This window comes from Galeopterus variegatus, unplaced genomic scaffold (assembly GCF_000696425.1).
Source record: "Galeopterus variegatus unplaced genomic scaffold, G_variegatus-3.0.2 Scaffold442, whole genome shotgun sequence".
In the NCBI taxonomy this organism is placed as follows: Eukaryota; Metazoa; Chordata; class Mammalia; order Dermoptera; family Cynocephalidae; genus Galeopterus; species Galeopterus variegatus.
The window spans coordinates 222,354-236,851 of NW_007726553.1; positions in this window are offsets into that span (position 1 = coordinate 222,354).

Below are 14,498 nucleotides of genomic sequence, written 5' to 3' on the forward strand. Positions count from 1 at the left end.
CCTTCCCCAAGTTCTCCCAGCCCAAGGGTAAGAAGCATAAGAACACTCTGGCTTCTAATGCTGCCAGAGTAGGCTCTCTTTCAAAACTACCAGTTCCTGTGGTTGCCTCTCTGATATATGAGATACCTGATGCCAGATCAGAAGCAAGCACGGCTTTGCAACCTCCTTGCTCAAGGTCCTGATTCCTGGCTCTTTGCCATCTCCATGTGAGGGGCTTGCTTTCAGTTCTCAGAGGCTTGTTCTCAGGAATAAGGTGAGAATTCATTATTACAATTTAGGAGTACAGGTTCAAGTTAATGCAGACACACTGACTCCTGAAAGTAGGCTGTGAAGATTCTCCCTTTTGAGATAGAATATGTCCCAGAGACAGGGGAGACTGAGACCCCAATTGGAGTTCGTTTGTTAATCAGCCAGAGTCCCAGCTGAACAGGTAGCACATTCAAAAGGGGTAACTTAAGGTGAGTTTAATAACGGGATTATTTTCAAAAGGGATGGCAGGGTATGGAGAAACCACAAGGGAGAATACAGAACCCAAAGGTCTGTCAAAGCACTACTAATAGCAGGTGCACCTGCTGGACAGGTGAGGAGAAGGAGAACTACTGGTACGTGGAGAATGAGTCCTGTTCAGGAACTAAGGTTTTCAATGGAGGGATGCAGCCAGCCTTGCAGATCCCACAGAAAGGGAACTGGGCAACAAGCACCCCAGCTTCCCTCCCATGTCCAGCCAGTTGGCTGAATCCAGCTGGAAGCCGAGGGGCAGGGGACCCCGCTGATGTATTCCAGATGAGTCGGGGTGCAGGGCACAGAGCAAAGGGGATGTGGAGGAGCAAATGACTCAGGCAGCCTCACCATGATGAAGGGGGTCCACAGGGGCCAGACTTGAGCAGCACAGCCCAATAGTCAAGATGGGGAAACTCAGAGGGCACCAGAGATGACAAAAATACAGCCAAGCAGTCTCCTCAATGAGACCAATTTCAGACCACAGGAATTGAGAGACCAAAAAGGCCCCTGGAAGGTGAGGGCACTATGTGCAAAGGCCTGACCTTTATGGCTGAATTCAAGTGTCTTCTGTTTAAGCATGACAAAGTCACATCTTTGTAGAGATATTTTTTGGCACTCAAGAATTGAATTCATTTAGCAATTTTCACTTGCAGCACTAGGTTGAAATTTCCCATAAACTGCTCTCAAGGATATTTAGAAGCAAATTTGCAGCAGACACTCCATTATTTGCTTTATTAAGCATCCTTGAGTGACTCAGTGGAAAGATCCTTGTGCAGCAATTTAAAAGACCTCAGCATCAGACTTCACTCTGCCTCTAACTCACAGGGTCTTTGAAGTCACTCCATTCCCCTCTCTGGGCCTCATTTTCCTTCTCTGTCTTGGGAGAGGGCTGGCTGTGATCTCAAGATCCCTTCTGATTCTGGCATGCTAAGATTCTAATAAAGGCTATTGATCAGAACGAGTTGTGACATTTTAGCATAGCTGACTTGGCAGTCCCTATGTGATTCCATTTTGTAAACCACAATATTGTTTCTTTGAAATCTCTCTTTTAAATTGTTCCATTTCTCTGATGCAGCAAAGAAACAAGAGAAAATAACTGCTTTCCAGTGGACTCATGCCCATGGAAACAAACCCAAGTATACCACTACTAAAAAGAAGCCGTCTGCCACACTTCCTATTTATTTGGCTTTGGAGAACTGGACAGAGCAGAGTTGAGGAGGGTGTGACACTGCGCACTGAGTCATCACCTGAAATGGCTTCCTTCTCCAAGAGACTGCAAGGGTCCAGCTGCCAAGCTAGGACCTGCTCTCTTAACTCCCCGCCCTTGGTACATTCCTCCACAAAGAGAGACGTTTACGCTCACTTCCTCATTACAATTTCTGTCCACCAAGTTCACTTCTCAATTAAGTTAGAACAGAATAAAAACAAGCCTCTGAATGCTCAGTCTTTCTTTGGGTCCTGGCATGAAACCTGACTCACCGTAAGAGGAATCTGTTGTGTTTCCTGCCCAGCTTCCCTCTTCTTTCTTAACAGGGACAACTGTCCTCACCTTCTTCCTTTAAAGATCTGCTCCTCCCCTACTCCAACCACACAGTGGATTCTGGCGGGGCTGCAAATTACAGATTCTTGATGCACAGCCACACGGATGATGGTGTGACCTACGCCTGACGTCCCCCAGCCACCAGAGTGATTGAGGAAAGTGATCAAAGCTGGCCCGATCGGCTGGGACTTATGTCCAGTGGTGCAGGGAGAGGAGAGAGAAGCCCTCTCGTTGCTGATGGAGCTGAGCTAAATAACTTGAGCCAGGGCCTCCGGTAGCCATGCTTCCTGTGCCCTGCCCTGCCCTGGCCAGGACGAGGTGGTCTGAAGTAAGAGAGAACGAGGCCCGTGCACAGAGAAAAGTTGAGAGAAGTGATGGAGAGAAAGGGTCGGGAGAAGGGAGGAGAAAGACTTGACAATATTATCTGTCTGGACACAGTGATGCTGATGCCAGGCACACCCTTTTTACAAGAGCCCATAACTCTCCTTTTCTAATTAAGCTCATTTTAATTGGATTTCTGTCCCATAATGAAAGTAGCCTGAAGAATAAAATAGCCAGAAATTGGTACCCACAAATGGGGAGTTGTGGCACTGGCTGAGGCAAGGTGGCAGGGAGCCACGAGGGCTCCTCTTTCCTGGGGGGAGAGCTGGAAGTCCAGGCCACGTGGGGGTAAGCAGCTAGGCAAACCTTCGCCAGCTGCTTTAAGAGGTCTGAGGTCAGAAGATGTCTGGATGTTGGAATGTGTTGGCTGTTTCTCATGCCCTTTAATGAGGCACTACCAAAAGAGATGTTTCCATTGAAGCTGGGCTGTTTGAAAGCAGTGGGAACAGCAGGCAAATAAAAGAGTCTCCTTCTACTTGCAGCAAGATTCCAAGAATGCTGAGAGTTGGTGATCTTTTACCCTAAAGAACTGCAAAAGCAGAATTCTGTGGCTGGGAAGCGGGATACCCTGGGGGAGCTGGAGTCAGGCGGGAGCAGGTCATCTTGAAGCAGCATTGACTAGAAGACAGCCCAGGGCCTGTGCAGACGCTCCTCATCACTTGGCGCTTCAAGGCAGCTGAAGCCCCAGGAAGGGGACACTCCTCTAGGCCACTGCTCCTCTTTCGAAGAGCAGAAATCCCTCCGGTCCGGGGGCCAGTTTACTGCTGCTTGGTGGAATTCTCCCAAGTCCCCCAGCGAGTAGGACTCATAGGAGGACAGAAAGAACTTGCTCCTCTGCCAGTGAAGGGAGTCTTGCTGTCTCTGTCCAGAAGGGTGGGATATAGGCTCTCAGCTGATGACAACTGGAATTGCTTCCTCTTTTCCTTTTTTAAATGGAGACTTTGCAAACATATCTGAAGTGGTTTAAGGTATCATTTAGTCATAGGTGGCAAGAACATGAGTATGTCCAATAGGCTTCTCAACCATAACCTGATCAAACTATTGCCTTTTCATTTATTTAACACATATTTATTGAGCCCCTACTAAGTGGTGAGTGCTCTTCTAGACTCTGGGGATACAATAATGAAGAGAACAAACAGACAACCTTAAACAAATCTTGCCCTCGTGGAGTCATTCCCATACCAGGAAGTAGCACCACCATCCAGACATTGGCCAGACCCAGATCCCAGGGATTGTTCTCTCATAACTGAGACCTTTCAGCAAGGCTTCTTCTCCTAAATTCATCCCAAATCTGCCCACTTCTCACCACCTCCATTGCTTCAACCATAACCCAGAACATCATCATCTCTCAGCTAAGTCACTGCAACAGTTTATTAACTGCTCAGTCCACTTGTCTCCAGCCCTATTCTACAATCCATTCAGCACACAGAAGTCACAGTGGTCTTTCCAAAACAAAAATCAGTTCATGTACTATTAAACCTAAGAGATCTGTGGAGAGCAAAAATCTAGATAGTTGTATCTGTCTCCGTAATAAAATAAAGCTGTAAGAGGTGAATAGGTGTTTGTGAGACTCTATGTTGGTTTTGTTTTTTCTGACAGTGGAAAATGTCATAATGATAGATGCAGTTATATAATTTGATGCCTTGAAAAAATAAAATCAGTTCCATTATATATGCTATGTCTCGGAGCAACCAGACATAAAATCTAACCCCCTTACCGTAGCCCACAAGAACGTAGGTATCTGCAGCTCGCCGCCCGTCCTCCCGTATCCCACTGTCTTCGCTGCATTTACTCCTGCTCCAACTCCTACCAGCTGCCTTGGGCCCTGCGGGCACACCAAGCTACTTCGCATCTCAAGGCCTTCACGTTTGCTGTTACTATTTCTTGGGACACTCTTCCCCCAGATCTTTGCAAGCCTGCCTCCTTTCCGTTGTTCAAACAGGACATTGTTCAAAACAGGATGTTCAATGGGAATTTTCCTGTTGCTGGAAATTCTAGCTCAAGCCCAGAGGTGATGACAAAAGGGCTTTAAGCATGCCACCTTCTCAAGAGAGCTGCCCACATGGCACCAGATCCCCCCTTCTGGGGCTTACTAAAAGGTGTCAGATCTACCCCTACCAGACGCCCCCCATCCCTCCTTCTCAATCTTCATGAAATGACTGGGAAGGGGAGAAAGTGGGGAGTTAGGGTCAGAATCATCTGCCTTATGGGGAGTGCAGTGTTTGTTGTAAGAGGTGACCCTCCCTCCTAAGCCAAATAAATATTGGGGAGGCTTCAAAAAATAAGCCATAGGTAGGGGATTCCTGAGAGAAGGGGACATTGGCATTCCCAAACTGGATATCACTTTCTAATTCGCCCTTGGACTTATCTGAGGAAGGTGGGAGATAACTGGCATTACTTCAAGGTGGGAACAGGGGTGGATGGGAGCAGCCTAGAGTCCAGCAGTTGCCCTGGCAAGAACGGGGGAATTTCTGGTCGCCCTTGGACTTATCTGAGGAAGGTGGGAGATAACTGGCATTACTTCAAGGTGGGAACAGGGGCAGATGGGAGCAGCCTAGAGTCCAGCAGTTGCCCTGGCAAGAACGGGGGAATTTCTGGTCAGGCTTAGTGGACACTGCACAGGGTAGTTGGACGTGGGCCCACAGGTCCTTCAGAGGACCCACCAGAATTGGAATGGCCTCCATGATGAGGGTATCCATGGCCAGCGTTAGCTAGAGTAGCAGTCACGACTACTAGAGAGGACTGCAGCTGCGGCCAGAGGAGTAGAGAATCTCACCCAGTTTCTTTTCTTTCTGTCTACCTCAGGAAGAGCCGGGCCTCATCAGAGGACCCACCAGAATTGGAATGGCCTCCATGATGAGGGTATCCATGGCCAGCGTTAGCCAGAGCAGCAGTCACGCCATACTAGAGAGGACTGCAGCTGCGGCCAGAGGAGTAGAGAATCTCACCCAGTTTCTTTTCTTTCTGTCTACCTCAGGAAGAGCCGGGCCTCAAGGAAGGAAGGAGAGGGCTTCAGAGCTGCATCGCACTCCTTTCCCCTCTTCATTCCTAGAAGCCAGGACGCCAGCTCAAGAGCACTCTGTGTGAGGGCGGGGAAGGGAGGAGAGATTTAAATAGAGATTGAGATTGGAGTCTTAAAGTAGGCTGGACTTCCAGCAACTGGGAAGTTATGAGCTCTTCCTGTACCTGTCCTGGGCCTGTTTGCCCTCACCCTTCCCTACCCTGGCCCCCTATGGGGGGTGGGGACCTGATTCCTACAGGCGTGCTGCCCAAGTGGCTGGGTCAGCTGACTCCTGGCTCTGATCAAGGCAGGCACAGGGGAGGAACTGGAAAGTGGCCGGCAGGAAAGAATCAAGGGATTCATCCTCCACCCTCTCTGTCTGTAGGGTGCTTCTGGCTGTGGACTCTTCCTCCTTCATGACTCCAGGCCTAGCACGGTCCAACTTTTGCTTTTTGATCCTAGCCTCTAGGCTCTGTTAGCACATCCTCCTCAATTTGCCCCTCTTTTGACAATATCTGGATCACCTTACTGTCCTTTGTTCAGTTTCTCAGCATTTCCATCACCCTCATAACTACAGTAGCTCCCTCTTATCCACAGGGGATATATTCCAAGACCTCCAGTGGATGCTGAAACCACGGATAGTACCAAACCCTGTAAATACTGTGCACGAATTTGGTTTGTTTCTTCACAGTTTCATAGGTAGATTTTTTTTCATCATAGACCTTAGCATATGGTTTTTTCCCCTTTCTTATTAAGCCAAGAACTTTCACCTTTTCACTTAAAGAAACCACTTTATGGCTTCTCTCTGGCATATCCCAAATGCCAGCATCGTTACTTTGGCACTTTGGGGCCATTATTAAGTAAAATAAGGCTCACTTGAACAAAAGCACTGGGATCCCGTGACAGTCAATCTGGTCACCTAAACAGCTACTAAATGACTGAAGGGCAGGTAGTGAGGACAGCATGGATCTGCTGGACAAAGGGATGACTGATATCTTGGGCGGGTTGGAGCAGCACAATGCATGATTCCATCATGGTACTCAGAACAGCCTGAGATTTAAAACCTATGAATTGTTTATTTCTGGAATTTCCCATTTAATATATTCCCAGTCGACAGTTGACTGCAGGTAACTGAAACTGCAGAAAGCAAAACTGTGGATAAGGGGAGACTACTATACTTATCTGTATCAAATTTCCTGTTTCTAATACCTAAAGTGCTTTTGTTTTTTGTTTTGCATGGACCTTAACTAATACACTTTCCCGGATGTCTGTAAAGGTCTATGCTATAAGGAACTATGCTACAGAGATAGCATAGTCGGGGATAGCATTTGCAAGAAATCAAATAGTTTCATACTTATACTTTAATCAAGACATCTTAACTTATACTTTAATCAAGACATCAAACCAGTTACAAACATCTCAACTCAAATGTCGTATCTTCATAATGGTCTCTCCATGCTAGTGAAGGCAGCACTTCTCACCCCTAATCGCACTCAACCCCAGGACCTTTGTCTTCTTTTAGCAGTTTTCAGTACCTGAATTCATCTTATCTATTTATTTGTTTGCATGTTTATTACCTATCTACCCCCCCACCCCTGGAATATAAGACCCTCACGGGCACTTACTCTGTCTTTTTCTGTACTCCTATCCGCTCAAGAAATAATTAATAATTGGCTGACCAGCATCAGGAGCAGATAGAGTGGAATGTACATCATCCAGAGACCCTTGCTTGTAGCTCGATGTGAAAGCTGTCACTTTGCTTGTCAACCCTTAAGGAGGAGGTGAGTGCATTTTTATTGCATGTTAGAGCATTCTCAGAATTATACATATTGAAGTGTGTGTGTGTGTCTGTGTGTGTGTCTGTGTGTGTGTCTAACACCTGAGGGATGGGATGTAATGGGCATCTTTTATTTTCTCTTGCCCATTACTTTTTCTTTCTTCCGTAGCAGCCCTCTTTCTTTGGGGAACGGCTGCTACCTCACCTACAAAACTATCTCAGAGTGTAAAATATGAGAAAGTGAGCAGAGTTTTGATATGCTTTTAAATTTCATTTGTGGTTAGAATATTCAGATTTTTAATTTATTTTTGTATCAGTTTTAATCACTACAGTTTCATGGCACATTACCATAATATATGTGTTTAAAAATTCATACTAGTAAGTTATATATAGAATCTTTTAATTTTTGAAATGGCTTCTGTGACAGTGGTTTATAGCTTTTTCATTGTAATTTTGACTATGTGTGTTTTTTTCTTTTGCCAGAGGTCTGCTTGCCAGACTTGCCAGAGGTCTCCTAACTTTTGTTTGTTTTCAAATACCCAGCTCTTTGTTTTATTTATCAATTTTTCTGTTTTATAAACGTTGGTTAATTTGTTTTTGCTTTTTATCTTCATTAATTTTTTTTCTCCTGCTGATAGGGATCAAAGATGTTATGACATGTCGGCATGTCGTAGATACTGTTGTTGCTGTGACTGAAGCCAAAAAGCAGTGTACAGCAATGTGGAGGAGGGGACCAGATTAGCAACTGACAGCAAGGAGAGGGGAAGCTGGACTGCCCAGTGGGACTGTGGGGGATGCTTCTCCTGTCTGCATCACACTCCTCTTGGCCACCTCTGATTGCAGCTGTAGCTGTAGCAGACAATTCTGAGTCACATCCTCCTTCTGGTGTCCCACTTCAGGACTTACTCGTCTTCCTCTGTTGTGTGTTAGGGCCTTTTCCTGATGCCAGGGAGCCCAGCTCAGAACTGCAGAAGGGTTTATCAGTGCAGAATGGTAGCCCATGGACAAATGTTCCAGCTTCCTATCCGTCAGGTGAATGCTTTGGGGAGATATTCTACATACTTCCCAGAGGTCCTGGTAGAATCAGTCTGCCATTGCTGATGGTAATGACCTCAATAATGTGTCTGTAAATGAACTTTTCCTCCTTCTCTATTTGACTCTCCCTAATTCCTCACTCTTGCTTCTCGGGATCACCTGTACCAAGTCCTTGCCTCAGGCTCTGCCTTGTGGGACACTAAGGCACTCATCACCACAGTCTGGGAAAAGTTTGATGTGAACACAGAGTGGGATTGCTGTGGATTGACGTCCTGCCAAAATTTAGTCCCCACTGTGACATTGTAAAGGGGATAGGAAATTCTATTATGGTAAATAAAAGGTGGGGCCCTTGAAGACATGATTAAGTTGATGGTTTAATAGTGGTTGTGAGCATGGTCCTGAGGGCTTTAAAAGGAGAGCACATGAGAGTCTCTATCTCTCTGCTCCAAAATTTTCTGCCATGTGAGACCCCCGCAACTTCAGCAGAGTTCTCAGTAACACCAGCTCACTACTAACAGCCAGTGAAGCATTGACACCCAGGAAGTGAATCTGCTCAAGGGAACCGCCCTGAGTTCCCTTCTCCCAGAAGATGCCCACAGATAAACAATGAATTGAACTAATTCCTGGGCATTTGCCCAGAATATTTGAAGGAAGAATTTTTGAAGAGTATTTGAGGGAAAAAAAGACTGGACTTTGTACTAATTTTGCACCTAGACGATCAGACTTGTAATTTAGGTTTTAAAAGAAACATGAACCTGTTTTATCATTATAATTTGGTAAGGTCTGGAACGTATTTTACAACCACATTATCAACATTGCAACATTTCAACAGTTCAACATTTCCCCAAATTTAGTCATTTGCCTACCGTCCTTACAATATACCATTTGTACTATTAGTTACCTCATATTTTTCTTTCAACCAACACACTTTTTAGGTCCACTTTAATTTCTTATTAAATAAAAGTAAATGTGAAATAATGTATTTAGTGTCTACCTCTATTTTTCTAACACATATTAAAATAAACATATAATGATTAAAGTAAAAATCACCTCAACTCATATGTGGTATGCATACTGCACATTGGGAAACATTGATTTGGACATAACTATAAATTGTCCTGACTTCATTTCTCATTAGATCTCTGGTATGTTACAATGTCCTCTACTTTGTGAGAACTTAATTCTCTTCCAATTTCCATTTGGTTATAATTCTTCCAGAAAGTTTGTTTCTCAGAATAGGTACCTGGAAGCTATAATTTTGAGTCTTGACATTGCTGAAAGTGTCTCTCTTTTGTTCTCAAATGTGAAAGTCTGGCTGTCTGTGGAACTTTAATATCATAAGTTTTATTTAAGTACTGCTCCTTTATACTCTAAATTTTAATATTGCGAATGAGAACTCTAATGCCTGTACACATTGCTTCCCATACGGAAGTTTATAGGACTTTTATATTATCATTAAAATTCAGAAATTTTAGCAGGTATGTCCTTGGACGTATTTTTTGCAACAATTCTGCCTAGGATTCAGTGAACCATTTCAATCCATAGATAAAGCTTTTTCTTCAGCTCAGGAAATTTTCTTTTTTTATTTTGTCAATTGATACTTCTATTCCATCCATTCATCTTTCTTATTCTATGACTCCTAGTATATAAATATTACAGCATTGTATCTATCTCCCTATCCCTTATCTTTTACCTCATTAATTTCTATTTTTGTCTGCGTTCTGAGAGGATCATATTAATCTTTTGATTTTATCTAATAACTCACGAGGTCAGGTTTCAATAGCATATATGCTGTAGTCCTGTTTTATTTTGGTGTGCATACAGTCATTATTTTATTTTCGAGGACTGTTTCTTGTTCTCCTAGTATTCCATTTCATGCTTCTTTTACCCTCTGAAATTTTATTGCATATACAAATTTGAATTTTTAAAAGTTATCTCCTGTGTTTTGTAATAATTCTTTTTAAAAAGAATTCATTGGCTCTGACTGATCTGCTGGTTCTCTTTATGAGGCTGCTGCATCTCTTCGGATAATAGCTGGTACTTGTTATTTACTGCTGTTCCTAAGTATGAAATCTACATGGAAAAGGATCGACAGCTCTTCTAGGTGCTGTCAGCAATTGCTCAGGTCTCTATGAACTTTCCCTCAGCCTTGGTCTCCAGCCCCTCCTGGCACAGTCTTGTGGGTATCAGCCCCAGCATGGATTTGCAGACGGGCCCTGCCTTTGCTGTGGTTGTGAGATATCCAATCATCCCAGATTCACATCTTCCAGAAAGTCCTCAAGGTTTCTGCCTGGTTGATGGTCTTCCTTTTTTAACAGTGGTGTTGCAGGTTGTTTTTCTTCTTCTTACTTTTACTGCTTTTGTCATTTTAATAAGATGTAAGAAATTTACTGTAAGCTCAAATTACTATCTTGAAATAAAACCTGAGAGGCTTCCTGTCAGATTGAGCCTGATATGGCAGGTCTGGGGTGACTGTTCTATACACCTTCAAATTCTGAGTGCTGGCATCCACATCTCTACCTGAGAGCTTTCTCTGGCAACCCAAACCCACTCTGCCTGTGCATGGCAGGCCAGAAGTACTGGATTTTAATGCGGTGCCCTTTTCTCTCCCTCTTTTCAAAGACCGATGAGGATCAGTGTACAAATACCACAGCACCCTTGTCCCCTAGGTTGGAAACTCTGAGGCTCCCTGAGTTCCTAAGAGGAGAGTATGATCTAGTGACCCACAGTGGTAAGTGTATATACCCTTTAAAATCTGCCTTTTCTTCTGTCTGACTTCCCCACTCTCCTACTGGTATTTTCTGGGATCACCTTGCATATAAACCATTTGTAAATGAATCCTCCTCTAAAGGGGAGCTCCAATCAAAACACTGAGCGTGGCAGGCTTTTTAGAAAGTTCTCACTCGTGGTGTGTAGAGTGAACTGGAGGAGAAGCTGGAGGCCAGGAGATAAGCATGGAAGTGTGAGCAGCAGTCCTAAGAAGGGTAAGAGGGGAACCGGCACCACATTGTCTCAGAGGAAGAGCAACACACGCGGTAGAGGAAGACCAACACACGCAGAAAAACAAGAGAGCCCCAAAACGCTTTTCAAATATTTTGACATTTTAAAAAATCAAAGTAGTCATCATAGAAATATGCTGATTTTGCTGAACTTCCTAGCACTTATTTTATGATTTATTATTGTTGTTGTTGTTACTATTATTGCTAAGGAGGCACTCAGCCAATATTTGTTGAATAAATGATTAAATAAATGATTCCTGGGCTACTGGCTGAATGGCGGTGCCATTCACTGAGAGAAGGACCAGAAGAAAAGGAGCAAGTCTGAAAGGAGAGGAGGGGTAGGCAATTTCCTCCTCCCAGGGTACCAGATAACAGACATTCTGGGTCCTTCTTGCAAGTCAGGGGCCTGGGCAGGCTACGCGGGAGGTATAAGACCATTTAATAGCCAATATGGCACATGCACCTGTCAATCAGAAGGCATCTAGCCCTAGTGTCCTGGAGCCCCTATGGAGCTAGATGATAACATTTTGTTGTTGGATTATGCAGAGGATGAGCGGAGGTGCAGGATATTCAGGGTATTCAGGTTTTTAGAGTATTCGGGGTATTCAGATATTCAGGCCAGGGTATTCGGGGGATATTCACTGGTAGAGATGTACCAGTGAGTACATGTTGAGTCACAGACCTGGGCTTGGAGATGGGCAGAGAAACCAGGCAGATTGGAGGATGCCATCTAGCAAGGCTAGAGTGAAGGCAACCCCACCCCCACCACAACTCACCGACTCCTGAGAGACACCTGGGGTGGCCAAGCATAATGAACACTGGCTGGACACTTACCCAGGGCCAGAACTCCATTCCCAATGCTTCCAATAAATTAACTCAATGGAGAGGAGTTTCCATTAGTCTCCCTATTTTACAGATGAATAGACTGAGCTGCAGGGAAGGGTTGAGTGCAGGGGATTATCTTCAGTTACTTGGAGATTGCCTGTGATTTTAGGGCTAGTAGGTGGCAGAGTTAAAATTCAAAGCCAGACAAAGGCCTCCCTACACTCAACTGCCTCATAAGTTGGAGTACAAGATGGAAGGCAAAGGGGGGAAATCAGCCAGTGGCTGTTAAAGAGCTTTAAGGAGGCTCAGGGGTGTCTTAGCGATCCAGGCATTCAAGCAGAAAGGTGCTTCTCCAGCTGCTAGGTTAGGCAAGGATTGCCTATGCACATATGCTTGTCCCAACTGGTAGGGTTTCTGAGGAGGTGGGGAGCACGGGAGACATATACACAAGATTTGAAAAGGTCTGTGGCATTAGGATAGGCCTGGTGGATTTAAAAAGTGGGGGCATCCTTTATCTTTGTACCTTCGAATCCAAACATGGTCCTGGGTACAAAATCATCATTCAAGAAATATTTTTGGATGGATGAATGAATACATAAAAGACCTGCTTGATCTTTGTCAAACATAGATATGATCCCAAATCTCACCCTCTTAAAATCTTCCCAAGATGCCCTACCCAATGTAGGATAAAGTCTATATGCCTTATCCTAGAATCCCAGGCCAGCGTGATCTCTCCTCTGCCTATCACTCCACCACGACATTCCCCACACCCAACCCTTCCCTGCTGCTGTGTGTGAGAGAATCTCGTTTGTCTGATGGTTCTGGTCCTCTCAACCTTCTGTGCCCTCGCTTTCTGCTCACTGCAACCCCCCTTGCATTTTGGGTGGAGGAATTGTTCCTTCTGCACAACTCATCTCTGCGGAAGGGAGGGCTGCCAATCACAGTCATGGGCACACAGCACAAGTGGGACCAATCAGAATTCTTTCCAGGAATTAGTGTAATCCCAGAGGGGAGAGGGAACCTTCTCTTTCCTCTGTGGCCACTCTCTGGGGTGGTGGAGTCATATAAGCCTGGAGCTGTCTGCAGACACTCACGCCACATGAAGGAATCTTGTCCTCGGATGGAGGGAAGGGGCCGAATAGAGAAGAAAGAAGAACCAAGCAAACAACACACACACACAGACCAGACTATGTGACCATGTGGCTACATTGCTTGAGTCTCTGCATCCCCTGTCCTTCCCAGTTTTATGAGCCAATACATTCTTTTTGGCAGGGGGTGGGGTTGGGGGCTGGTGAATTTGAATGTTTCCCTTATTGACCAACACAAAGTGTCTTGACTGGTATTCAGCTGTACCGGATGGCTGACAGTGCCCAGAATCCCACACTACCCCCTACTACACCTCTTACAGGTTCAAGTGACACAGTACAGGCCACATAAAGTACAGAGGACACAGGAGATACGAGGGCAGCCCCTGTGGCCCATTCTCCTTGTTCTTCAGGCCACACCATGTGGCCATGTCCAGGTTGGCAGGGGGGGCATCCCCCTGCACCTCCTGCCTCGTGCTCTCTGTCCCCGCCCCCCTTACTTTCTCTGTCCCTTTGCTCTGCTGCATCCCTCAAAGTCTGCTTCCTTGTGGGACCTGGGCCCCCGACATGGTTGGCAGCATTTCTGTCCTGGTTCTGCAGCTGAATAGTGGACTTCAGATGCTGCCAACTTCAGACCTTGAGGGTCTGCAATGTGGACTTAGAGCACGTACCCAAAAGACCTCTAGCACTGAAGATTAAGCACCCGTGGCAAATCTTCTCTCCCTCATTACGCCTGAGAGTGTTAGTCTGCTTCCCTGCCTTCAGGCACGTCCCAGGTTTCCAGGCATGGAGGTGGAGTGAAGGTGTGGAGCCCCTTCAGCCCTTGTGTTTCAATTGTGGGACAAGATTCAGATGATAGACACTCAGGTTCAGAGAGGGAGGCATGAGGAAAGGGAGGCAGGTGCAGGGGTGGGAGATGCCATAGATGTATTGGCCATCGGTAGAGGGCCAGGCTAGGCCCAGAGAGGTTAAAGCTGTTCTGAGATGGGGCAGGGCTGGCAGAGGAGCCTATGAGTCTTGCTGAAGTGACAGGGTGGACACCAAGCTGGTGTCTTTTGCATGTGACAGGAAAGTCCTGTGCAGGCCAAAGTTCAGTGAAGGGTCTTGAATGCCAGGCCCAGGATTTTTTGGTTTTTTGTCCTTTTTGAGACCGGCCACACCGCGCTCAGCCAGTGAGCGCTGTGAGTGCACCGGTCATCCCTATATAGGATCCGAACCTGCGGCGGGAGCGCTGCTGCGCTCCCAGCACCGCACTCTCCCGAGTGTGCCATGGGCTCAGCCCAGCAGGCCCAGGATTTTTTTTTTTTTTCCTTTTTGTCTTTTTTCGTGACCGGCAACGGATTGCAACCCTCAG